Genomic DNA, 27,989 nt, shown 5'->3' on the forward strand with positions numbered 1-27,989 from the left:
GGCTTCCAAATTCAATGTCAATATCATACAGCTCCTGGAGAGCTTTAGTTTATGGATAATTCTGCCAGGCAGACTATCTGGGAAATTGGGTTAAAGAGAGGTTTCTTAATCAGTAGAACATTCCTCATTAAATAAAACTTGTCTCTATCAGATACATTGACTTGCAGATCAAGTTGAAATTATTTGTTGGGTTTTTATTTTAGCTTGTTCTAAAAACATCACGTTATGTAATGTAGATTTTAAGATATTGTGATTTCAAGTGTGATGTATTTTAGTGACTGAGTTCTCTTTAAATAGAAAGATTGCTTTCTCTTCCCAAGCCACGATGGAATAATTGGTGGGCTAGCATGAATGAGTCGTGAGCTGCATACATCAGGGCCACTTGAGTCAAGTTAAAGTCCTCCAAACCTCAGTTTTTAATTAAAAAAAGAGAGTATGGGCATGGTCCTTAAATCCTGATTAGAAGTCACTTAAAATAATTACAGAAGTAATGAATGCAATTTGAGTTATTCTTTCCACGGTAGGCAGTGGCTAATCCTAGTTGGTGAACAGATATCTGCATAAAATATTCTTGAAAGTGATTATGTAAAATTTCAGGTTATGTTTTTAAAAAAGTCATTACTCGGATACATAAAACTAGTCTAGAGTATACAGAGCAAAATCTCAGCAATATGCTAACAGCCAAACATGTAAATCATTATCTATTATATGCTGATATAGTCAACATAATTGCTAATATTACATTGTATTTAATATTTTATAAATTACTTTGACATATCAGCTATATTTCTGCATAACTGCTCTGACTTCATTATCATGCAGTTCACTTGCAAAACACCCATGTGATTTTATTATGTGAGTTTATTTGGTCCCTCATTTCCTTAGATACTAACCTGCATTTTTCCTCATGTATTAGTTTCCTCCTTTTATTTCTCCTGTTTTGATTTGTGTTTTTGTGACACTCTGACTGAGAATCACAGCTGTTTGGGAATGAGGTTAAAAGCACAAGCTCACTGTGATGTTTTGGTTTTGTTTTTTAAGCCACCTTGTATTCCCCCAAAATCTTCTGAACAGTAATACACACATTATGGAGTATAGTTGTCATCTCAAGGCAGCCTTCCATAAAGTATTGACCATTAGTGCACTATCTGTTCCACCGCATAATTCACATGATTCATCAAGAGCCAGGAAGGAACAGTTTGCTTTTTCTGGCTTGTACACAATCATCCTTAATGTATTTTCTGAGATTCAAATTCAATGCTGAGTATTGCAAGGATTTCAGACAATGCAATGCCATTAAAAGCTTTTGTACTAGAAGTGTCTTCATCAAGAGCTATAGTTTAAGTTATATGTATCTTACAGCTTCCTATTAAGATTTTTTTTGTTGTTTATTCCCTCCCCCTCCTACTTAGAATCCACTTTGCCTTGGGAATAGATTTGCAGCTCTGTCCTGTTCTTGTCATTGTGTAGGTGGTATGGTACTGCAACCATATTTTACTTTCATAGTAAGCCAGTTTTCACTTCTTCTCCAAGTCTGTGAGCTATTCATGATTTAAAAAGAAATATATATATTTAAGTAACTCTTTCTGTCAACAGAAATGAGACTGGCAACTTGTATTTGTGTTCCTAGTTTATTTTTCACTATGTTTAGATAGGACAGGATGAGAGGAGTGCTTCTGGAGAGATCTAGAGTCACATCCATGTGTAGTAGAGGTTCATGGTACTTCTTAGGATATATCCATCCACTGAATTCACGTGCACTTCCATCATCACAGCTGTTGCCTATTGTAGCTTGTGCTAACCCATTTTACTTCGTATTGCAGCAGACTAGGAAGTCGTGGACAGGGTTGTAACGAAGAGGGCCAAAGACAGGGTTGTGTGCATGTGTTTAAAGTTCCCTAAACATATAGAAGGATTTTAAAATACATGGATTTTGCAGACCCAAGAACTAAACTAACCTTGAGAAATCTGCATTTTAAGGATGTCAAAATTGGTCCACTGACAGTGCCTGTGAAAGGCTGTGGCCATGAAGCTGGCAGCATTCATTACAGCAGCATGAAGAGGAAGCTTTCCAGATCAGTTGAATTACCTTTGAAGATCTGTATGTCAGTCCTGCAAAGGAGCACATGAGAGGAAAATGTCATAATACTTCAATTTGGTCTTGTTTAAGGTTAGATTAGCTTATTACCATTTCTATAATGAAATCAATGTGAAAAGAACAGGAAAAAAAAAAAAAAAAAAAGTCCATTTCAACATACATCCCAAAACTTCTAGCCATTAGTATGCTAGTTTGCATTCACATCCCTGACTAATCTCAGAACTGAAAAATGTACCAGATTTCCTCAGCTGAAACAGGTGAGGTCACATTTAGGTGTACTAAGTAGAAATGCATGTGTTTATTGGTAGACAATGCTGGCTTTATATTCATGGATCTTTACAGCACTGAAGTACTTTTCCAGTCCTTGAAAGTATATCTGCTCAAACTTTTTGTAAAACAAACATCCTAAAAGGAGAGGTAAGTAGGTGTTGGAAGTCTTAAAGATTTTTATTTTATCTTTAAAGATTTTATTTTGCAGTTAACCCCAACTTTTTTTTTTTTTTTTTTTTGTAAGCTTTGAAAAAATATAGCAATGTGGGACTAGTATAACCTACTTTAATAAATTTATGGCTTTTTAAACAATAAGCTAGATATTCCTCTAGTATTCTGTGAAAGTGTCAGTATATTTTGACCATTTGTTCTCTTGTTATGTTAGTTTGAAAACCTTGGGATAAAATGTCTATTTTTCATGTAATTTCTGAGGCTGTCTACTTCTAGGAAATCCGTGCTCACGTCCCATAAGGGCTGTTTCGTGACAAACTTCTAATTATTTAGTCAATGAATTTCTGATGCATGATATAATTAAATGTATTTTCATTCTTGATTTGTTACAGAAATGAGCATTGAATGAGTTAGTTGAAGACTGATAATAAACACACAAAAATGTCCTATAGTCAGATTAAATATTGAAATTGAATTGTGAGTTTGAATTTCTTTCCCCTTAACCCAGTGGGTATAGTGAGCACTAAGGGGATCCATCAGAGCACAGCACCTCAATTTAATAGGCATACGGCATAAGACCAGCTTTTGAAAACTGTCATTCTCACATTGCATCCTTGCCAAAAATATTGCTATTGAATTTTAGAAATACTAATTTAGATTTTTAAATAGAGAATGACAGAAATATATCAGAGAACTGTTGGGATTATTGTTGATGATGTTTTTGTATAAGATCTTTTATAGCAGAGAAACATTGCTTACTGCCAGATTCTCAAAGAACACTTTTCTTGCTGAGTCAAGTTCTAAGCTAAAGCCCATGGTGCTGGCCAAGTGACATAACTCCTAATGGAGATATAAGGAGGAACGGGGAAGAAAAATCCCTGCTCCACTCTGTACCCAGCTGCTCCCTCTGAACTATTATATGGCAGGCACCTCACACAGGTTTGCTCCTGGTTGATTCCTCTCTCTAAATTCTCTCTTGAAGACTTTCCATAGATACATGATTTTCTGCAAAAGGCCTCAGTCTTGTTGCTTCCACTATGCTATCCTAACACCAAGTCACACCTTTCCAGCCCCACAAATGGGAGATGACATTTGCTGGGTGACCTGAGTTGTTCCTGCCAGCCAGGAAGCCAATGTCAGAGGTGACTGGGCCATCAGAGCATAGCTGGTACATGCACCCAAAAATTAGCAAAATATCAGTGCATAAACCCTCACTTCCAGTCCAGAAAGACAACCATCACTTGCAATATCCACTGCCATCAGCAAATTAATTATTTCTAGTGGAGGCTGCTGTCACTTACAAGGCATTTCTGGAGCCTTGCCTGGGGGTATGTGAAGGTAGAGCAGTGCTTCAGCTGCTCGGCTGAGTTGCTCAAGCATAACCAGGCACCAGCTGGAGCCACCTCAGCAGCCATGACTGACTGCTTCTGTACATCCTTTTATTTGGATCAGGAGTGGGACCACGCTACCTGAGCCAGGCAAGCAGCAGCACTCATTGCAGTAAGCAAGGAGATCTCCAGCCCAGAGATGTCACTACACTCTGGGCTGTGTGGCCTCAGGTGTAGTGTTATTTGTTGGCTCTCTCTCTGTTCCTCCATTCTTCTTCCACCTTGGTGCCTGCAAAGGACCCCACGCAAATGTTTTGTTTGTTTGTTTGTTTTTCCTTGAGGTCCATGTAAGTACTTTCTAGGAGTCTTTCTCCCTCCATTTTTTTGTCTTGAGACCCTAATCTATGCACTTGTCATTTAATTACTGACCTATTAAAAATATGGTCAGTACTTGTTGACAGAAATATGCATTTTCATACATAGGGTAGGGATAGGGAGAAGCATTTTTTTGTGCTGTGTGCCACCATCAGAGATTACAAGATGTGAACACATGAACCATTATAGATGATTCAGCAGTGCATCTCTCCATGACATTACATGCTCAAACAGAGGAAAGTTACAAATAAACAAAAATTACTGAGGAGTTGAAAATGCTATTCACTATGCACAAAGCCAGCATTTAAAATATGCTCAGCTGTCTACAAAAATTAATGAAATGTTGGTTTGAGAGCTGGAAATGTATTGTTAGATTATATTTTAATTTGGGCAGGTGAAGATGAAGTACATTCCATGTAGTGAAATAAATAGAAAAGTCTGCAGCACTTACTTGCCAAACATACTTGCAAATAATTGCATTTTAGTTGAAAGAGTACAGTATTTAGGCCAATTGAAAATTAATACACTGTTCAGCAGGATGCATGGGAAACTGCATATACCTCTTCACCTGGGAGATGCATTATTATTTCTATATAAGCCAAAATTATGAGGAATTACTGACGGAGATTTCAGCACCTTCTGTTAGGAACAGTCTGATGAAAAAGTGTGCTAATGGAAATCAAACAGTATGTGGAGAGAGTAGCTGTAATCTTCATGCACATTAACCGTCCTAAAATTGGTGGCATTAACTGTAATAAAGGTTTGGCCAGGACAGAGTTTAAGCCTTTGGTGAGTGGCTGTGGGTGAGGAAGAGCTAAATTTTCTTTGGAAATGTGGATGTGATTCTGTGCTTTGTCTTTCCTACTCTCTCACTGAAAAAAAATCTCAACCTTTTTTATTATTATTATTCTTTTGACCAGTTTCAACCACATTTTGCAGAACACTAAAGGTCTCAGGGTTAACTTTGTCAAGACTTATGTAGCCATGGATTCTTTTCCATAGCCCCAGTAAGGAAAAGACTGCTGTTAGTTCAGTAAGCAATGGAGAATTCATTCTGGAATTAGAAATGTCCTCCACATGCTTTGGTATATCTTGTACTTCCTAGCACACCAAAGACAATCAGCCACAAGACACTGACCAGTAGGAAGTCAGATCATTGGTTTCAGTGGTTGCTGAACTATTTCTTTTGTTCACAGGGTAAGTGTTACTCAGAAATCCTGAGCTATCAGCAGAAACAATGTGTTTTCAGTATATCTTGTAAAATGTCTGACTGCTGGTTTTACTTTTATTTTAAAGTAACTTTTTCTTCATAATTTCTCTGCTTGAACAATATGTATGCTCAACAACTTTTTTCTCTCTAATGAAAGAAAGCAAGTTGCTACCTACTTATTCTCTACCTGAAGCTGTAATGGTGGCTATGTGATTAGAATTCTGTTTCAAATATTGATATACAGAGCTAAAATGGTGAAAGGACTAGAGGCCATGACTTGTGAGGAGTAGCTGAGGATACTGAGATTTACTGGTGTTCAAGAAGCATGGATAACACTCTTAGATAAATGGTATAACTCCTGTGTTGCCCTGTGTGCAGCCAGGGGTTGGACTCCATGATCCTCATGAATCCCTTCCAACTCAAGATATTCTGACTCTATATTTCCATGAAATTCAGCAGCAGAAGTGTTAGGAAAAGAAATGAGGAATAATGCAGGATGTTAAGCAAACTTGTTTCTAAGTAGGGTGGCTCTTTAACAGTCTCTGAAAGCTGGTAGATGAACTTTAAAGGTTGTGTACGCTTCAGCAGGCAGAAGCTATGCTTCAGCAAACCTGAGACTAAGTAACGATAATGTTAAATGCATATTGCCCACTTCTGTAAAAAGAGCAGTGGGGAAAAAAAAAAAAATCACGCTTGCCTAAGGATTTAGGAAAAAAGGTGACTTGTGGGTGGATGAGATTTAAGCGTCATATAAATAAGCTATGTGTTCTGAGGGAAGAGAATCTCTTTAGGAAATGGAATTGACACAGAGGAATCAATGGTTATAGCAAAGCTTATAGACACTCTTCTGGAATAAGTAATGAAAAAATACTATTTCCAACTTGGCAATTGAATACCATATGCAGTCTTAAAGACACCAAAGGAACAGCAATGCCATATGTCATTGCTAAGTTACTGTGGCCTTGTGATATGTGTTTATTTTTAGGGAATCCTTGCCTGAATGCTCAGGTATTTTAGTGAAAATTACTTGAGTGTAATTTCCTGTTCTACCTCTCACAGAAATTGCTTCATGATAGTTAAAAATATTTTTTAAAGGTAAAAATGATTTTTTTTAAAGATATACTAAATATTACAGAATTAGATTTTAATAACTGTGCATTTAACCATGTATGAGCTTTATTTGATATAAAGTTTATGAAAATGTTCATTGGTACAGCTTGCAGGATTCTTGAAAATGTCAAGCAATTGTAGATGAAGTTACTTTTCTACTCAACATTTTCAAGAAGCATTTTTCAAGACATGCTGCTTTAATGTTTATTTAAGCAGTTAGAAAATAAAACCTTGGGTGCTGAAAAAATATGCATGTCAGTAGCTTCTGCTTCAAATTGACAACCTGTACATCTTTTCAACAATCCTTAGATGGTTTGTAGTTAGCTGGCCACATTAAAGATTTAAGCTTCTGAGGTTAGTGTTTTCTCTTTTCAAGGGAAGATAGGTTACTATGTCTTGTTCTCTTGCAGACTCTCAGTGCATCTTTTGTCATGACAAATGAAGCTGATGCTGTACTAAGGTTTCAGCTCTGCTGTCCATCATTTTGCTTTCTTGTAAACAGGAGCAATTTACCTGGTGACCAGTGTTCAGCTTTGTCAAAACAAAGATGTGACAGACAAACAAATTTCAGTGTCTGGAGCAGTGAGTGCTATCCTTGGTCTTGCTAAATCATGGACCATTTCCTTGCATGTATATAGTAAGTTCAGTACAATTTAGACCTCCTTGCTTCTGATGTGGAACCACAAGACTACTCCTATAATATTTAGCTGATAGTTAACAGTTTCTGTTGCTAGTTAGCATCTTTCAAGTGTATGCTGATGGAAATACTAAGGCATAGATCTAAGAAAAAAGAGCCACATGAACCTGGTTGAAATCAGGAGAGTGAGCATTTCCCAGGAAAAGATAATTTAATTTCCCTTCCCTTTTACCATTCCTAAATTTTGTTCTGCCATCCAATGTAAATTAAAATAGGTAAACTGAGGCACACAACTATTCAGGAATAAAAAACCTTTTGCACTGTATATTCCACTCTTGGATTGTGCTTCTTTCTTTAAACCTTCATTAAGAGGCTTGCAAAAATCCATTTAGCTTGACTCGATTTGAAATATAAATAGCAAGCAGATCACTGTCCCAAATATCATGTGTGCGACTCTCTTTAGCACTTAAACAGCATCCTGTAAGTGCTTGGCACACACACAGAGAAATGACTCTCTGTAGAATAAGTTGATTTAAACACATGTCATGAGACCTACATGTCAGTAGTGGCCAGTCTACACGCTGCAACTGCTGCCTGACCTAAGAGGTATTAACTGATAATGAAAGAGGAAAATAGAAAAATTAAAAATAAATTGCCAGAGAGTAAGATGTACTGTAGATCATGAGCATTTTTACCATGTTGCAAGTTAACTCCTTAATGCATCCTTCAGTAAAATGTTCACCTGTCTGTATCTGAGTAACAGGATTTCCCTGGAAGGAAAGGATTTTTCTGGAAGGAAAGTACCACTATTAAATTAGGCATGTTATGTACCGGACCTTTTATGCAGAAAAATTTAAGAAGAAGGAAATGAACCAGTTACCTGGGCTTTTAGCATATGCCAACTTTGTTTCTGTGCTACAACATGTCTTAACTTATTAAAAGTACAAAAATACTATCTGGAGTATAACATGTAGCCTCTTATCTCACTGATGCCTTTGCATAGTTCAAGATGAGGTCACCACCTGCCTCGGAGATGTAAATCCTGGCCTGAAAGCATGCATGCTCAGCCTGTTTGTGTTAATATCTTGCTTATCTATGCAGATATATGAAAAGCTTATATTTAATATTAATTTGACTCAAAAGTTATTTTATATCAAAATTTTATTACAAATCACAATTTCCACCAAATATATAGTTTAGCAAGAGATATACATTTACAAAATTTTACAGTTGTGTTTTCCAAAAATGCCTTATATTGCCTTATTGAATGACTTAAATGTAACACATGATCTATACAATAAAATCACATGAAGGAAACGTTTTCAATTGTTTTGCATATTTGAGTAAGATCTTATATTTTACATTATGTTTCTAAGTAAATTTACATACCTTTAATTCTAATTTTTGGACATGTAAAGCCATCACCATTAATACAGCTTTTTTCTTGCCCCTGTCATTAGATGTCAGAATAAAGTAGCAAAATAAATTTGTTGTTGTTGTTGTTGTTTAAAAAAAGAAAGTAGTTATTTGGAAATCTCTTAATGTCTGCTGGAACTTGCATTGCACAACACAGCAGTGTGATGAGCATTGGATTTTCTTTCCCTTCTTATATCTTCAAAGCACATTCAACTACCTGAAATGCTTTTCAAGAATTGAGTTTGGGTTTTGTCCTCATACCTCTGGAACAGAAAAAGTGAACAACTAGCAACGCAGGCAGGGAGAAAAAAAAGTCAGGGAGGAAAATTCAGGCCCTAAATTGAGAAAATGGTAGTTGATTTTTCCAATAACTTAGTCAAGTTAGCTCTTCATTTTTCAGTATAGTAGACACATTTACTCTCAATTTTCTGATGGTCACACTAAAGTACTGCATAAAGATTTATTATGATGGTGAAAAAATGTGACTTTTTTCAAAATAGGTCAAGAATTTTGCAGTGGTGAAACAAATATTTTTTTTCCATTTTCTTTTTTGTGTGTCAAACTTCATCCTCATAATTCTGAAGTTGTTATTTATGTAATGTTTTACATCTCTTGAAAGATGTTACGTTTAAGTGTGCCTTATTCAAGTGACTATATGCTTAGCAAGATGTGTTAAGAAGATATACTGCATCAACACCTTTGAAATTTAGAATTATAGTCTATGCTACAGTTCGTGCGGGAAAATGAAGAAAGCATATTATCTGCTAGAATTTCAATTTCAGTTCCAGAACTTCATTAACAGTGTTCTTTTTTTCTGATCACAATCCACTGAATCATGAAAATAGTTTTTATCAACATTGTTTGTTACAGCAGGTGAAGCAAGAAAATATATAAATAATGGAACATAAAGTAGGACTAAATGCAATCTCTCCTCAAGGATTATCACAGAGTCTTATATCTCACAGAGCCTTATATCATCACATCATGTGGAAATAGCTTCTATTTTATGAGACTTTTTTTAATTCCTAACCTTCCCCCCCCCCCCCATTTCTGCACACATATTTTCTTTGATCTTAGTAGGAATGTTTAAACACTTTGTATTTTGCTTTACCAGGCATTTTAAATTAATACAATTTAAAAAACATTATTTACATTTAAGAACTGCATCATGTTTGTTGTTGTTGTTGTTGTTTTGTTTTATTTTTAGATTTAAGCAATACTTTCCATTTTCTTGCCCATCCATGGAAATTAATAAAGCTCTTTTAACATGACACAGTCATTTTTTGCTAATTGCACTGAAGTCAGTTAGTTCTTTGTATTTATTAAGATATTGCAATGCATCCTGCATGCACAGGATCCAAAATTCAAGAACATACTTAAAAGGTCATCTGAAAGAAGTGAAAGTATCAGATATTCTTTGATGTGCACATCAATTTTGCTGATAGAATTTTTGGCCCAGATGAATGATTTTTCTGTTGTTTCATTAGTCTCTAAATAGAAGAATACCAAACCCATTTATATGTGTGTACTTTTGACATTAAAAAAAGTGTTGCGATTCTTCAGGAAGTGCTGAGACATAGGAGAATCTAAGGGGGTTAAGAAGAGGTTCACAAGGTAAACATTTCCTCAGTGTGGCAGAGAGCTCTAATACTGCACAGACAAGGTAAGTCTTAGTTTATCCAAGACTGATTGTGTCTTAATTCTAGATATAACACAAGTGCTATGTGGCTTAATTCTAAATATAACACAAGGGCTACATGTATTACAAAGTAATGCTTTATCTGTATACTCAATTGCTGATATTTGGAAAATTAATCAAGGCTGCACATCTATAAACCATAACAGTATTCTGAGTTCACAGTGCTCCTGCATAATAGAAGATACATGATCCTTACAGATCCGTCTGTCTGTCCAAAGTTAGGATTAGCCACATACGTAATTACTAAAAAATTCCAATTCTGACAGCTCAATAATCTCCCTAAGCAATCTCTTTCATTGTTTACCCCTTCTTACAATTAGTTTCCACCACCTCCGACCCCAAATATGCAGCCTAAACCCTCACTAGACACTTTTTTCCCTACTACATCTTCTCAAACCAGTGCAAAGGGAAAAGGTATGGGGACTTCCCAGATTAAAGTGTGCAACAAGTCTAATCACAGATATTAGAGCTAGAAAGCCTCCACTCATTCAAGCTCTGCACAGCCAGAATAAACAACGAAGATTACAATGGCAGTGTTTTCAAAACAGGCACTTTTACAGAAAATGACTTTTCTTTTATTTAATAGAAATGCAGTTGAATGTAATTTTGTCCTTTAAGTAAACTATTCCCTACAAATGATACAATTACAAAATTACAACTCGCTCTTTAAAAAGAAAATGTTCAACAGGTTCCAAGAATTAGAGACTAGATTATCTTTAGAGTTCTTCAAAGCATGCTTACAAATGACATTGCTTAATAGCAATTGAGAGTTGCATTCCCTGTACATAAATTTAATCCTTTAAAAGTTGCTTCAGTGCAGCATAAGATAGTCATCTCGGCTTCCTTTGTTGTCAGCAGAAAGAAGCACATGGAGTGACTTGCTTTGTGGCTGTTCCTGTCTATCCACTGCATATAGATAAATCCTAGACAACAATCTCTGACTGGCCAGCACATTTTTTATCTTTTGCTAGAGGAAGTTTTGCAAGATCAATCCTATTTGTAAAGTTACCAGCCTCTGGTGAATCTTAAGAGGATTCCAGCTGTTCCTCCAATCTCTGCAAAACTTCAGAGCCTCTCCAGCTGATTCCTTTCTTCACTCAAAGAGGATCTTTGCCCAGTCTTCCAGTGTTCATACACACTTCTCTCTCCTCATCAATCTCTACTCAGTTCATATGATTCTTTACTAAAGGTCTTACACAACCCAGTGCCAAATTAACGGGAAGTTTCTCTCTGATTTCACTAGGCTCTGAAGAACACCTTCTGCTTGCACTGTGACTCTCCAGGATTTTCCCAGCCTTCACTCTTTTATCGCCAACTCTACCCCTCTAAACTTGATGATCAGCTTCTGGTTCAAACAACTGTCAAACGCCCTGCTGGGCACTAAGTAACTGCTGCTAATTTCAAATTCCATACATAATGAAGCCTGGCGCACATACCCTACAGCACGTGAGATTCAAATTCAGGTTTCTAAAGCATAATAAATGAAGGCAGAAATTCACTGTAAAGTCACAGTTCCTTGTTGTCAACTGCAGAGCAGATAGAGCTATCACAAATCCTTACCATTTATTGTTTTGATGCATGCTTGGTTGCCCCCATATCCCATTAATACTAAAAGCAGTTGAGAATGTTATTGTTGCTCACAAACGCACCCTCTGTGCCAAAATGTATATTATTTTTTTTACCAAAACATTGGAATTTTCATTGATAGGAGTACTTAAGAGAGAGATGGGAAAAGAGCAAATCAAGTCATAGGCTCTGCCTTCACTAGCAAGAGCAGATGAGAGGTCTCCCATGACAAGAGCAGAGCACTGCAACCACTTCTCACCAGCTTTAAATCCACAAGAGCCCCATTCTGCTTTGTGCAATGGCTCTGCCCCTGCTCTCTCAGGAGGCTACAACAGCAAGCTATTGCCTCCCTCATGAAGCTCTCCATTATTCTGCCACACAGCTGCTGCCAATGTTTCCAGAGCAGGCCCAGGCTGCTGTTGCACGGCTCCGCTGTGCCGCCTGCGTGACAGATGGTGCGCAGTGATGCAGCGGCCACAGCTGAGTATACGTGGTGGAGGTGTGATTCCACTGTAGAGATCTTCCAGCGCTGCTGCTCAGGAAAACTCCAGTGAGGGAAAGGAACAGTTTAAAATTCTATTATGTACATAAAAGTGTTTATTCATCCCTCATTGCACACGAGGCTGGAGGATATTGCTGTTCCTGTTAGCAACATTCTGCTTTACCTGAGAATCATGAAGTTCTGCAGCATCAAAACTAGACTCACTGCATCCTGACTTTCTCTATCTGAGAAACAGATATCATTTTTCAATAGCTTTGACCAATTTGGATGTTGGGCCTACTAAACCCTGGGCATTAGAATTGCATGGGCCTGAGAAGCCATGAAGGTCAGAGCATGGTCTAACAATAAGAGCAGTAAATGTTTTTCATCTGGGGCCATTTCACAGTGTCAAACTTTCACACAAGACAACTGTGTGCACGCACGCACACACACACACATACACACACAAACACACACACACACACACACACAAAAAAAAAAAAAAAAAGCTGCTTAGTAGGCTTCAGGAGTACAGCCACAACTTAGAGGTCACTGCCACATCAGCACATTTACCTGCCCTTTGCCCTTTGCAATTCTCACATCTGGCTCACAACTCATCTGACAGGGGATATGTATGAGCATCACATGGAAGGGTCAGTGTGCAGAAAGCTCAGATTTTAGACAGTTTTAAGAAAGGCCAGGATGGTGTCATCCAGAGAGTAAAAATGCTATCACAGTTATTGGGAGACATAAGGGAAATTCAGTAGGGCAGCAACCCAGTAATTCAAGCAGGAGACATTTTGTTTCCAATAGGCTATCTGTTCTCCAAGAAAGTTAAAACTGAAAACACTTTTACTGAGGCCCTCTAAAGGGAAAAGATATTTTTGAATACATGTATTTTCCAAAATGAACACAAAAATAGTATTTCTGTAGAAAAAAATGAATGCGCATCTCACATCTACCTCCTCAGACCATAATAAAGTCACTTTGGATACTGTAAACCATAAGGCTCCTCAGTAACAAGGGCAGTACTGCCAGTTATGTGTATAGATATGCCATGAAAATGTAGGTTAGCAACCTGGCTTTTGCATTAGAGCTTCTTACAATAGGAGGCAGATGTTGAAGTTATGTCTAAAAGGGTTATAAATGGGCTTGGGCTTTCTGTCTTCCCTACCCTGGCTCTTGCTGTCTTCACTTCTCCACCAATTTTCTTCACTTCTGTGATTTCTTAATCTGAGGCAGAATGATTGCTTGTTGTCAATGAATGTTCTGTATAAGGTGTCTGCCTCTAAATTGCTTTCAAGCTGATAACTCTTTCTAATAAGCTGCAAGACAGCGCTCAGCATGTTTAATGTTTCTATTATTTTTCTACAGTATTTAAAACCCTAGCCAATATTTTTTTTTTTTCTTGTATAAATCTTTTTACCCCCAATCATCTGGAAGAGAGAGAGGACTTATGCTACAGGTGCACAATTCTGAGCACAGCTGTCTCTCCTGCCTGTTCATGATGGCTTGTCATAGCAAACAAAACCACTGCCAACCTAGCTACTAACAGGAAAAATATGTATTCAATGATTATTATTTTGTTTATATTTTTTTCCCTCCATAAAACAAAAATATAAGTATAGAGCTCTGTATGCAGTTGATTCTGGTGCCCCTGTGGGCCTTGTCATAGAAAATAATATATATATTTGCTAATTTGTTGCTATAAAATTAAAAAAAAATGCAAGATTTAAAAAAAAAAAAAAAAAAAGGCATCAAAGTGACAGTCTCTTCATAAGTCTGGCAACAACGGGGAAAAACAACTTCACAGCCTGATGTTGCTGCAGTTTGGCAGCCAAATGGGTATGTGCAGGCTGTTGCTGGCAGCAGTTTGCATTAGCTGAGGGTCTCCTTTCTGGAAAGACAGACTTGAGCTGTCAGGCGTGGCCGTCCAGTCTGTGCAAACAGGGCTCACTTGTCCTGCTGAGCTGCATTCCTGCTGGGCCTCTCCCCCCCTCACAGCTTTAGCTGCAATTCTCTTATCGTTATGGCACCCCTTGGAAAACGTTTAAGGATATTACCTAGCAAACACCTTAACTTCAGTCTAATTCTTTTACATTTAATTCCTTATTTCCACATTTTTGGCTTTGCAAGCCTCTGAAGCGAATACTCCCTCTCCTGTAATTTTCCTATATGAGTCAGTAACAATTTTGTATGGAAGTTTTGGATAAAATATCTTACATTTTAGGGTCTTTAATTTTGTCTTTTTTATTTAAAAGGGGATAAAATTATTCTCGTCTTTCTTAAATATTTGTGTTTTAATTTATATGTTTGATCTAAGCCAGGCTTCCTGTTCTGTTATAGCAAGCATAAAAAATGATGGCAGGGCTTTTCAGCAAGGAGAACTGAGTGACATTCCTGTATTATTCAATTAAAAAACAATGCCAGTGCAAAATTTCTGTTTGTATTTGAGCTCTGTATGAATTATTAAATGTAATTATTTTTCACATAGTAAGTTCGATAAATAAAACTCATCTAGGATCACTGTAATGTTCATTGATTATCTTTGGTAGACTTCTCAAAATAAAAAGTACTTGTAGAAAAAGAAATCTGTGCCATTACTGATCAAATTATTATCCTCCCAATGCATTGGTCCCATGACTGCTCCCTGACTGCAAAAGATCAGAAGGAGTTAACTCTCCTTCTTTTAGGTTGCCCAAATAGAAAAAGGAAACTATGAATTCTTCCCAGAGTGATAACATAGAAGGTATTAGTCAGTCCTCATGGTGATGGGATTGTTTTAAAGTAAAGGCAATTACTAATGTGATACGTTATGATATGATATGATATATATATTATATATTTTTCACTGGAGTTAATATTTGAGCTGTAAAACCAGGCTTCTGTATATGAAGGGATAAACTTTTAGAGCTGCAGTGACATTTGCTCTGTACTACTTCTGCATGTCCCAGGCTATTGCCTCTGTAGTCACCTTCTAACATGCATAGAGCACAACCCTCTATATATGAGAATAGGAGGGATCTCCACAAAAGAACAATTTACTTAGTGTTTTCTTACCAGTACCTCATGAGAAAGGAAATTTTCTTCAATCAATTATGGTCAGGAAGAGTTGTTCCAAGGTCAGTGTTCAAGCTTCTCTATCCAGGCAGTCAGAATCACTACTGTATCTTAAACATGCACATAATACAGCTTTGTATTAAGACAAAAATTACAACAAAATCTTAGGTATTAGAAGTTCTTTGTGTGATTGAATTGACAGGTGGTATGGAATTACTGCCCCAATGTCTGGCTCAGTAGCAGCGTTCTGGCAATTATTTTACTGTTTTGTTGTTTGGTTGTGGAGTTTGCTTGTTTGTTTGTTTGTTTTGAGGGACGGAGAGGGTTGGTTGGTTGACACTGTTGTGTTGGTGTTTTTTGCTTATTTGTTTTTTTTTGTTTATCTGTATCTGTGAAATACCCAGGTTACTATAAAATAGTACTTTGAGTGATACGGCTGAGGACTTCTTTCTGGTGTTGTCTAAAATGTTTCCTTTGTTGCTATGAACTCAATGAAATCTCATTATATCAAGGTTAAGACCAGCCAAACAAAAAACACATATATCTGTATCTTTTGCCTGCATTTTTCAAGTAGCTATAGAATTCTGTCTCCATTTAGTTACTCTTTGGCTTAACTGCTATTTAGCCCATATAATATTTCCAAAAAGGCTGTCTTAAAAGAGAATTACCACTTCAGGTTTGCTACCTTGGAATTCTTCCAATCTGTCACTGTCTCACTATAACGAGATGTCCAGAACTGCTGCAGGTGTAGTTGTATTTATCGCTCCATATAGATGAAATACCTACTGTAGACTGAATGCTGTTTAGAAGGCTATGGACTTTGTGCTGCCAAACTGCATTGCAAAAGCATTTCTTGATTGTTTCAACATAACCATTAGGTCTCTCTCTCTCTCTCTCTCTCTGTGTTCAAGGGTGGGATATTAATTTTGATCTTTTTTCTTTTTAATTAATTGAAATGACTGAAGAAACGAATCTTTCCACCTCCATAGAAGTCTGAGGCAGGTAAGCTGATTAGGCACCTGTACTGGGTCTGGCTGGGATGTTAACTTTCCCTGCAGCAGCCCATACAGTGCTGTGCTCTGCACTTGTAGCTAGAACAGCAGTGGTATCACACCGGTGTTGTGTCTGCTGCTGAGAAGTGCTGGCACAGCATCAGGACTTTCTCTAACCCTCCTAGGAGGTAGGCAAAAAAAAAAAAGTGAGAAAGAAACATCACCAAGGCAGCTGACCTAAACCAACCAACCAAAGGGATATTCCATACCATATGGTGTCACACTCAGCAATAAAAGGTGGAAAAAGGAAGAAGAGGGGAGGGGTGGGCTCTCGTTGCGAAAACGTCTGTCCTCCTCCAAAACACCGGCTACGTGCGTTGAGGCCCTGCTTCAAGGACGTGGTCAAGCATCGCTCATTTGTGGGAAGTAGAGAGGAATTTCTTTCCTCTGCACTTCCACATAGCCTTTACTTGTTTTGTTTTGTTATTCCCTTTCCCCCTCCCTCTTCCCCTTTCTCTTTTTTCCCTTTAGTTGAATTGTTTAATTAATAATAATATTTCCTTAATAACATTTTTTCTCTTTAATTAAATTTTCCTTATCTCAACCCGTGAGTTGTTCTTTCCTTTACTTCTTCCCCTCCTCATCTGAGGAGGGGGAGTGGGAGAACGGTTTTGGTGTTCAGCTGCCTAGCACGGTAAAACCACCACAGCACCTACCTTTTACCTGGCTTAGGTTAAGTAAAATGTGTCCTGTGTGAAATAGTTTGTAAAAAGTAATTGTTACAGCCTGAGTGACATGAGTGCAGTGAAGTGAAGGTAAATGTGAATATGTGAAAGGAAGACAGTTCAGTCCATGCTCACAACTTCTGAGACTTACATAAATGATAAATACAACTCTTTCTTGATTGACTTATTATGTAGAATAAGGCTGAACTAATGCATAGCTAATTCATATATTAGACATGCCCTACAAAAGACCAGTATAGGCATTCCTGTGGATGTGCAGACTCAGAGAAGTGAAGGAGTAGCAGTCAAAAATTGCAGTCAGAAATGTTTTTCTCTCAGAGAGTATAGCATCCTTAAAATTCAGCCGTTCCCTTGATGGCTGTCAATGTGTCTGTTTGTTTTGGGGAAGAAAAAGATGAAGTGTTGCTTTTTGGTAAGGTCAAAACCTTTTCTTTTCAAGGTTACCTGGAATGTTTTGATTGTTTCAAGCTTCATATTCTTTCTTTACTATAAATAATAAAAATGTTGGTCTGCATACTCTAAAACACAAAGTATGTTTACATTTATCTCTTACCTTAGGAGACTAATCAAAAGAAAAATATGTAGATTCTTGGTAACTGTATAGTTAAGTTGACACTGCTGTCCCCACAACTAAAACAAAGACATCTGAAACTTTTTATTTGTTTACTATTAAAATATCTTTTTTTATGGAATAGAAATTGCCGTGTTCATTCAGCTGTTGAGCTAGCTTTGAAACACAGAATATAGCATGCAAGGACAACATAGCAAGCGGCTAGGTTTGGCTGCACAAATGCAAGGACACAATCCCACATACCACTATTAGTTTACAGTCTGGGCTTCACTGAAGAGAGAAGCTCTGCCTCTGTTTTTACCCTATGTCAGTACCCTGTACAAGATCAAATGCATCAGCAAAATCCTGCTCCCTATAGGAAGGTTCTAATACAGGATTTTTCAAGAATTTTCTTCTGAGGAAGATCATTTTCTCCTAATGAGGACATGTGGTTTTGGCAGGACCAATCTTTAAGCAGTGCAGTCAGTTGTTTTTTTTTTTTCTTCTTTTTTTTTTTTTCTTTTTCCTCCTTTAAAAAGTATCAGCCTAAGTACTGAGCTCATTTACCAGTAAATCACCAAGTAGAATGAAGTATTCCAAATGTAATCATCACTATCCTCACTTGAAGAAGGCTTGGACTGATGTGAATCATAACTGTGCTTCATAACAAAGACAATATTGTGTAAATGTTCCTATCCAGAAGCAATGAGTCATGCTACAATGACCATCACTTAATCATTCTGATTAAACAGAGGATCAACATTTACAAGTTAGTGTGTTAACTTTTAAAATGTTTTGGAGAGAGAGAAATATGGCAAAGTATAACAACTTATACTAACTTATAAGCTACTACTGTATCTTAATTCATATGACCTAACAGCTACTAGTTTTATTTGGAAAATATAGCATCAGTGAGCTGTGAAAAGTGGTTATGAATTCAACTTGTTTGCAAGAAAGTAAGGTGGGTAGCACTTTTTGCAGTATCAGAAAGAGTATTCTACTTAACCCTTTAATATGCTATCTCCAGACAGCATAGTTCCTTTTACAGTAGATGAATGTAATGATAAATGCCTAGTATAGCTGAGAATGAAACAGCATAAGCTATTACAAATTAGGGATTTTCTCTAACTGTCTTTGCTATAGTTTAACTGTTGATGAAAACCTATGATGGAATGGCAGTGTGCTGTCAAATGGCCCTTTAAAGGACAGGTTTATAATCCCACAGCTAATGACCTTGGATTCCTCTTGGTATGGTACAGATTTAATAGCTTTCCTTTACAAAGTATTTAACAAAATAAGGCTTTTTTAAAAAAATAAATTCAATTTTAAAAGTCAATTTCTTAAATACTATTTTTTTCCTGTACTGCCAAAGATTGTGCTTGAGCCAGCAATGTGTTTGTGTTGTAAAGAAAGCTAATGCTGTCCTAGGCTGCCAGCAGGTCGAGGGAGATGATCCTTCCCTTCAGCATTGGTGAGGAGGTAGCATGCTCATGGAGCACACCTGGAGTGCTGTGTCTAGTTCTGGACTCCCCACTACAAGAGAGGCATGGAGCTCCTGGAGAGAGCGCAGCAAAGGACCACTAAAGATATAAAGGAAGCACTTCTCCTGTCAGGACAAGCTGAGAGAGCTGGGACTGTTCAGCCTGGATAAGAGAAGGCTCAGGGGAGATCTTATCATTGTACATAAATAACTGAAGCGGGGGTGCAAAAAAGGTGGAGCCAGGCTCTTCTCAGTGGTGCTCAGTGCCAGGACAAGACAAACATCAGGAAGCACTTTACCATGCAGGTGATTGAGTACTCGCACGTTGCCCAGAGAAGTTGTCCAGAATGTTGTCCATTCTAATTTGGTATTTGATCTCTACTATGTCTCATAAACTCTAGGGAGTATCTTTGCCCTGACTTAGCTTTGTGCTCTGTTCTTCCAAGTCATGTGGCATAACATCTACACATGCAACACTTATGGCTTTGCCCAGGCTTTACCTTTCCATTTTGAAGATACTCAGCGCAACCATTTCTAATTTACTGTTCTCCTCCAAGTTCTTGCAATGACATGACACGTCTGGTGCTGTTGTGCTGTAACACCATGACTTCTGCTGAACAGTATTTTCTTGTTTCCTTGTAGTACCCAATCTGCATCCATCCTTTGAAACAGGGAACATGGGAACATCTGGGTGTTATCTGGGTGTTTTTTGTTTGTTTGTTGGTTGGTTGGTTGGTTGGTTTTTTGTTGTTGTTTTTTTTTTTTTATGCACTGACTAACCTAGAATGAAGAATCTTGAGCTCTCGTACTGAACACATAGTTAACAGGGGTGGCCATATGATATGAAGTTCCATCTTAGTGTATTGATTTCACATATATATGAACCTCAAATTTTGGAATAAAATCTGATGCCTCCAAGACAGTTTAAAGCTCCTAAGGGTTTCCATGGAACCAGGACTTCTTTTCCTAGCTAATTCAAAAATGAGACCTTCCATAATTTCAGGTTCAGCTTGCACTGTAAGTTATACCCACTGGATCCAATTGAAGAATACTTTCTACACATAAGTGAAGCACAGAAATGCTTTCATAGATTATGAGACGAAACTTCTGTAAACATATAAATGATATACCAGGTGAAGCATGGAAAGCCTGGAGGTATTTTTTTTTTCTTTTCCTGAAGCAGAGGAAAAAAATAAAAAATAAAAAAAAAAATACAAAGATTTGGTTATTTCTTGAAGACACCATTAAAACCATTCTAAGGAATTGAGCATCCTTTTCTTCCTTGAGGAAAAATAAATAAATAAATAAAATGTGACCAGTAAAAGAAACTTAGCTTAAAACTTAAAGAAAGTTTTAAGAACAAAGGGGGATATGAGCTTTTTGAGAAAGAGTTCTGAATGCAAAGGACACAGCATATTCTTAAATGTTTAAGATATTATTTTTCTCACTGATATTGGTAGGCTTTTCCATCCAACAAAATTTAGATCCCCAGTGGAAGTACATGAAAGAACACAAATGTTGCTAAAGATTGATAAAGGTGAACTTGGGGGGGGGGGGGAGGGGGGGGAGGGGAGGAGTCACAGGTGAATAAATATTCTTCTTTAGTGCTAATTCAACCAAACTATTACATTTTAGAAACAGTTTAAGAACAGCATGGCTCATTCTTTTTCTAGCAGCAGGACTAAAACGTTATATGTGTAGTAGGACTGCAATAGGGAGGTTGGATACTCAGTTTCTTAGTTTTGTTCTTCTCAAGACCATATATTCTAACTTTACATGTGTAAATTCACTTGCTATCAGGGAAAAATGAGAAGGGGAGAGTAGAGTGTTCATAAATAATGTTGAAAAATTAGATATTTGGCACCATTGCTGGCTGCTATTCTTGCACTATACAGGGAAAGAGGTACTGTTAATGACCTCTCATAAAATCCCTTCTGCTTGAGGTCACAGGCAGGACCTGCAGCTTGCACATTCTTAAAGCCAGCACAACCACACAAACATTAAACCAGCACATGTGGCTGTGTTACCACCTCCTCCCACCCTTCTCTAGTTCCTATGGGAGCTCAGGATTTTCAGCAGAGTGACATAGACAGGTGGTCTCCCTGGCACACAGAAAAGCCAGAACTCCTTTCTGTAAACACCAGGATGGAGATCAGCCCCTCTCGTGTCTCCACTGAAATACTCTCTCTCACAGCAGAGGGGACCTGAATGTCCCCACTCTTCCTGCCAAATCGAGTCCTATTTGAGAGCATCGAAGCCAACGTCAGCCCAGGAGTAACATGAGAACACCACAAGTAACTGCAGTGTTTTCTTTCATGCACAAGCTCAGTAACAGTAGATTCAAACATCTCTTTAGGAAATAAAAAGTTGAGAATGATAAGTCAGCAAGACAGGAGATCTTTTCTAAAAGTAACATTGCAATCTATGTTATTCACAGCCCGTCATAACAGAAAAAGAACAGCATGCAAATCTTGAAGAGTCAAAGGTGGAAAGGTGTCTGTGGAAAAACATACACAGCAAAAGAAGGGAGCCAACTGGAGACTGTAATTTTGTTGATATTGTTGCTTATTTATCCATAGATATTATAGGTATCTCATTAAGTAATACAAAGAGTGCTTTTGCAGGTCTTTTGTTCTGCAGTTGAGTTGGAAATGGAAAGCCAGCATCTACTTGGTGTAGTTAAGCTGTAGCAAACAAACAAACAAACAAACAAAAAAGCTGCAGAAAAGTCAGTAGGGATCACAAAGTTCAGCATATCATGGCCTAATTTCAAACTATTTTTAAGTGGTTGTAAGTCAGTCTTTATTCTAGAGCTCTGCTAGGCAGAATCTGAGTTGTACAAAATCTAAATTCATAGAGATGGAAAGCCCCCTAATACCAATCAGACTCTTCAATAAATAGGAGTAATAGGAGTTCCATATATATATATATATATATGTTTTAATAAACTAGAATGTCCATAAACAAATCCTGTCCCTCCTTCACCTAGTAACAGAAGCAATGATTCAATTTCATGACATGGAAAATGTCAATATATCAATAAACTATTACTTCTGATTCTTATTTCTTGTTCTTAATCCAATTAGTTTCATTTAACACAAAAGAAAAGTTATACTCCCTATTCATGGTTACCATAGGGAATGAAAGTACACAGTGTAACTTCAGCTCTGACTCTATTAATACAAAACCACCAATTTGGTTATGTCGCAGTTATGGTACCAACAGTAACCATAGCAAATGAAAGAGAAGAGGACCTGTATCATCATTGTCATGTGATCCTTACCACTAAATGATATGGCAGCCATGTGGCTTCTTAATGTTTGATAGAATATTCTGTCATTATCATAAAAAATAATAATCCAAAAATACAGAAAACCTATGTGTATTCAAAATATATTTCATTCTCTGTTTTTTTTTTTTTTTTTTTAATCATATTTGTACCACATCTTTGCTCTGTAAAGAGTTTTCATTACTGCAAAGTCTTCTTCATAGATGAATGGATTCAAAGTTTTCAGCCCTCACAATTCTCAAAAGCTTCTACTAGCTTAAATGAAAGGACCCATCCCACTTGTATTATATCATGGAAATCTGTCAAGTTGTGTCATGTGACTTGACTCTGAATTTTACCTCTCTTGTAAAGACCAAATGGCTGTTGATGGGCACTTGTAATTCTGAGCTATAGCTGCAGGTGAACACTTAACATTTATACTGTAGACAGAATATATGTAGGCAGAAACAATTTTTGGTTTTAGTCTTGAAAAATGTAAATTTATATTATGCCAGGATAATTCGAAATTTGCTGAAGTGACTGTCTTCTGCTTTTGCAAATTCATTTTCAAGAGAATCAGTTTTGAAAGTCTGGAACTACAAGACATTTAAAAAGTAAGGAAAATAAATTTCTGTAAAGAGAAAATGGAAAAGCTTATCAAGTACCTGCCAAATTCTGAACACTAGATTTTTTATGGACAGTCATGAAGAAGTTACATGCAACTAAGAGAGCTAGTGAAAGTTATGTTTACATCTAGAACTATGGGAAGAGTAATAGTACTGAATGTACTCTGAATTGTTCCTTTTCAGTGTAATGCATATTTAAGAGCTTCCCACTCCAAGAGGCAAATTATCCACAGGGAAAAACAGAATATCCTTCCTAATCTAAAGCTGCAGTCATGGTGCATCAGTGGACTCCTCACTTACCCTTTTAGCTAGGAATACTCTTTAGAAGACAGTTAGGTAGGGCTGATGGTGTGATTTCACACAGAAAAATATTTCATTAGAGTGGCAAGAATGAAGGGAGATCAGAGGATTCAGAGGATGTTTTGCAATCTGTTTTGAATATACATCTTTTTACATTTTTTCACTCTTTTTAATTTGTTATTTTGCTATTTTAAAATAAAGGTTTGAGTCAAGTAGTATTTCATTTTATGTTTTCCTTATGAAGAAAAGGATCAGCTACAGTAATATTATTTCTCCATCTCTGACATTATTTTTGAAATCCTATTCTTTTTACATTAATTTGGATACAGACATGTCTTCTGACTTTCACAGTTTTTAGATTATAAAGGCACTTTGAATTTTCTGTCTGTGATACAATTAAGCATCATCCTCCTAACCAGTAGGAATGAAAGTGTTCAAAAAAAAAAAAAAATGTGTATAATACATAGCAAAATTGCACATAATGCATAGCAAAAGTGCACAATCTTCAAAGTCATTGTAGTCCACTTTCACTATATTATGCAGACAGAGCAAAAAGTCAGGTGATGAGCTGAAAATTCAGTATAATATATAATGAAAATTTCTTAGATTTAAATATGTCTGCTCACAAGAAGAGAGGATGTGTCACATCAGACACCTCTTAATTTCTTGATTGAATTTCAAATAATGTCTTCTTTTCTTGAGAAGCACCAAATACACACACACAAAAATTAATGGTTTAGTAGTAATTTTAAACAGAAGTATTCCACACAACTCCACTTGTTTAGAAGGTAAAACAAGACTCAAAAGTTAATTGACACGGATAAGTATAAATAACATTCTTGGCTGGACATTAGTTGAGGTGCAGAAAGTAGACCTTATTCATGAAAAAAAGTATCAGTGGGAAAAGCCCATGTGTTTAGTTAGTTCCCACTAAAGTTCAATTTGAGGGTACTTTAAAACTCTTCCTGAAATTCTCTTTTCCATTCCAGTACTCACATGGTGGTAGAAAGTGTATAGTCTGATTCATTTCTGCCAGGTAAAAAGAAATATCTCCCAGGTAAACAAGAAAAAATCTCCATACTAGTGAAAGTCATGCAGAAAAAAATATATATATTTCTTGCTCCAGATTGACACTGCAGTGCCAGCAGCTTCAACATATTTGTGAGTTAATTTATGCAAGCAACTTTCACATGAAATTAGTAGAAAACATATGCAAACGGTACAGCATAACTGAATTTTTGCTATTGTATATGTTATAAAGTCAAATATACTGAACTTTCTCTCTTCCTAAGGTGAAATAATCATATAAAGCACTAATAGGTTCAGTTCTCCACAAGCCTTTAAAATCCGAAGAAATATTGACACTTACAAACAAAGGCAAGCCATATAGCAATGCATAAATCTACATTGGTATTTCTTGGCTTTTGGATTTTGACTCAGATATTACCAGGGCTTTAGTTGTTGACAATTAGGAATTTTTAAATATAAAATAAAGCCTTTAAATCCATGTCCTACATAGTTTGTCTTAGTTTATAGATTGCTAGTTTCTTCATGGCCTAAATTAGTAAATGTTACCAATCTTCTTGCTGTAGTCCTTGCATGAGTTAAAACTGAAGGCTAGCTAAACACATTGTTTTACACCTCTTTAGTTATATTTTCACATGCTTCATATGCTTCTATACAGCTCCACAGCATTCATCCATTTCCCATCTGCTTATCTGAAAAGCAGTAGGATCAAAAATACCCATAAGTACCAGACATACAAATCATGATTACTGGCTTTGTCTGGCAATCTTAAAAAATGGTAGCATAAGTGTGCATACCGATCATCTACTGCTTACAGAGAAGTAAACTCTTACTAAACAAGATTTTTGAAGCTTTTTTTCAGAATCAAGGCTTCAGGAAGTTTAACTAAATCTTTTAGCATTAGGGTTGGGCCATGTAACGGGTGCTAGCCATTATGAAGTCCTCAATCTGATACAATGCAGAAAATGGCATTCTACATACATGAATTAAAAGAGATATTAAAAACTTCAGTTTTATCAGTTAAAATCAAATAACCTAAATGACTTAAAATGTATTTTTTAAAATACTATGTAATTATGTATTTTATGTAAAAAAAAAAAAAATATTAGTAAGAATTAGAAAAGATAATCCAAATGACAGAGGAATGGTGGGATGAACATATATAGGCTGAATTGCACAATTAGCCTTCTGTGTTGTGATTTTTATTTCATGGGTTCCTCCTAGGAATCAAAAAAAAATGCCAAAGACAAAATAAAAATCATGTTGCTCCAGAGTTAGGGGAAAAACATTGCTGGAAATGCTACTGAAGAATGTCTCACAAGGGTATCTCACAACTTATAGGGTTTTTAGACATCCTGTTTTTTTGAAAATTATCTGATATCTAATGCTAACCCCATCTGATAGTGCTTGGACTTGACAGAAGGGAAAGATATTTTAAAAATCAACACATGTTTAAGTTTGTATAAATTATGTACTGCTTCATCTCCTTTTTTCTCTTGGAGTCAGGAGTAATTCAAAAAAACTGAGTTCAAACAGGGATATTTTTCTGCAAATAAATGACACTGATTTGACATAGAAGGAAAAACAGCAGTCTGAGTCCTTACCTTACAGAGATGCTGACTGTCAGATTCATTCATTCTTCAATCATAGGATTACATGGGAAACTGCTATCTATAAATTGACTAGGTATTTGAAAGCACCTGAATCTTCTAAATCTATCTGGCTTCCTTAGGAGTCTGATAATTTCACCCTTAGGCAAAAAAAAAAAAAAAAAAGTGATTTTTTTTCCCTCTCCCTGAATGTAAATTTACATAAGGCCAAGAACACTTCAAAAATGATGCTTCTGGATTCATCCTTCTCACTGTCCCCTCACCCTGGGCTGAGGCATTCAGACCTGCTGTCTCTAAACTGTAACTGTGTGACATATTGACTGGATTAACAGCTCTGTAAAGATACTAGCAAAAATCATCTGAATTCAGAATGTTTATTGTCAATATTTTTTCAGAATTACAGCATATTCCTACCTGGAAAAAAAAAAAAAAAAAAAAAAAAAAAAAAAAAAAAAAACCTTTTATGAGTGTCTTTAAAGCAAAACAAAACAAACAACAACAACAACAACAAAACCAACAGCATATTGTTTTCTCTCCTCTACTTCCCTCCCCCTTCCCTCCCCCCCTCCCCAAAAAGCCCAAGGAAAGTTTGACAAAGAAGTATCAGCCTAGAGAAAAGAAGGAATTCTTTATATAGGTAGACTGACAGGTCTGTCACTCTATTCCTCCTCTTTGTGTCTTGTTATCAAATCAGTCACTCCTGGAAAGCACTTTAAATTGTCTCTTGATGCTGGAAGTTCAAAATGTTTCAATTTCATGTTTATTTGAGAAGATTGTGTGGGAATCAAGCACAACTTTCTCTCTCTTCTTTGGATAAGCAGAGTCTGCTTTCCCACCTTCAGAAATGAAAAGCTTCAGCTTTGACCCAGAAGGTGCAAGGTTTTAATGTTTTAATTTTACATTACAACAGCTTCCTGTAACACACACACAGTGTTAGGGTACACACCTAAAGTGGTATGCTAGCAGCAGTGTCATTCTTTCAAAATCTTTTTTTTTTTTTTTCAAAAACCACACAAGACAGCTTCAGAAAACAGAACCTCCCTGATTTAAGATACGTGTCTAAGCAGCACATTGGAATTACTTTGTTCAAGTACTTTATGGAGAGCTCTCAGAATGAAAGAAAGACAAAGTCTGAAATTAGCATGGGCATAGTTAGTCCAGCTTTATCTCTAGACTGGCAGCTAGCTGCCTGTCAAAAGGTTTTAAGTAAAGTTCTTGATTGTAGGTCACTTCTCTGTGGATAAATCACAGAAACAGCCACAGATAAGACATATGATTGGCTATTCTCCTGCTGAGGAGAGACTGCATTAAGGCAGACTAATGAATACTGAATCATTTTCTCACCCTCAGGGTGGACGCCCCTGTCAGGGCTGAGTCACTGTGAAAGCAGTATGCTGAAGTGATTTAAAATGCAGCAGCTTTTAGTGCTGGTGACAGATGGATATAACTTGGGCTTTATACATACTCATTTTTAGGCCTTCACAAGCCATGAGTGCAAATATACGAGAAAATGAATGATAAACTGTGATACAAGTCTCCTGTTTATGCACACTTTAGTAAAGAGCAAAGTGGAGACCTTGCCACAGATGTTTAAAATGACCACAGGCGGACTGTCTTCTAGGGTAGTTAAAGATGGATATTTTATTCCCAGGTTTCCTCATTGCTTTTTTTTTTTCTTTTATGCCTTTTTTTTTTTTTTCCATAACACTGAAGAATTTCCTGGAATAAACAGTGTGTTACCTCTGCATAATGAAACTGCATTTTTACATTTTCTGCTGAAAATTTGTTCTGATGTGATCATCAGTTTACCTAGTCAGCTGGAGGTGTAACAGCATCAGAAGTGCAGATATGAAAAGCTTGAGGTACATTTCAATTTCATCAGTTGCATTTTAATTTGAAATATGTGTTCTTGTTCGAGAGAGAAGATAAAAAGGTAACTTTAGAAATATCAAACACCCTGACAGAAAGGA

General features: G+C 36.7%; 1 long non-coding RNA gene across 1 annotated transcript; it reads right to left on the bottom strand.

Annotated features, from left to right (window-relative positions):
* Positions 1 to 1,617: 1,617 nt before the first annotated feature.
* LOC118171574 lies at positions 1,618 to 26,338 on the bottom strand. Its single transcript, XR_004753260.1, has 2 exons — positions 26,014 to 26,338; positions 1,618 to 2,112 (listed from the first exon to the last, which is right to left on the bottom strand). It is a non-coding gene; the product is annotated as an uncharacterized LOC118171574 (long non-coding RNA).
* Positions 26,339 to 27,989: the final 1,651 nt, after the last annotated feature.

The sequence above is a fragment of the Oxyura jamaicensis genome, chromosome 1 (genome assembly GCF_011077185.1).
Source record: "Oxyura jamaicensis isolate SHBP4307 breed ruddy duck chromosome 1, BPBGC_Ojam_1.0, whole genome shotgun sequence".
NCBI lineage: Eukaryota > Metazoa > Chordata > Aves > Anseriformes > Anatidae > Oxyura > Oxyura jamaicensis.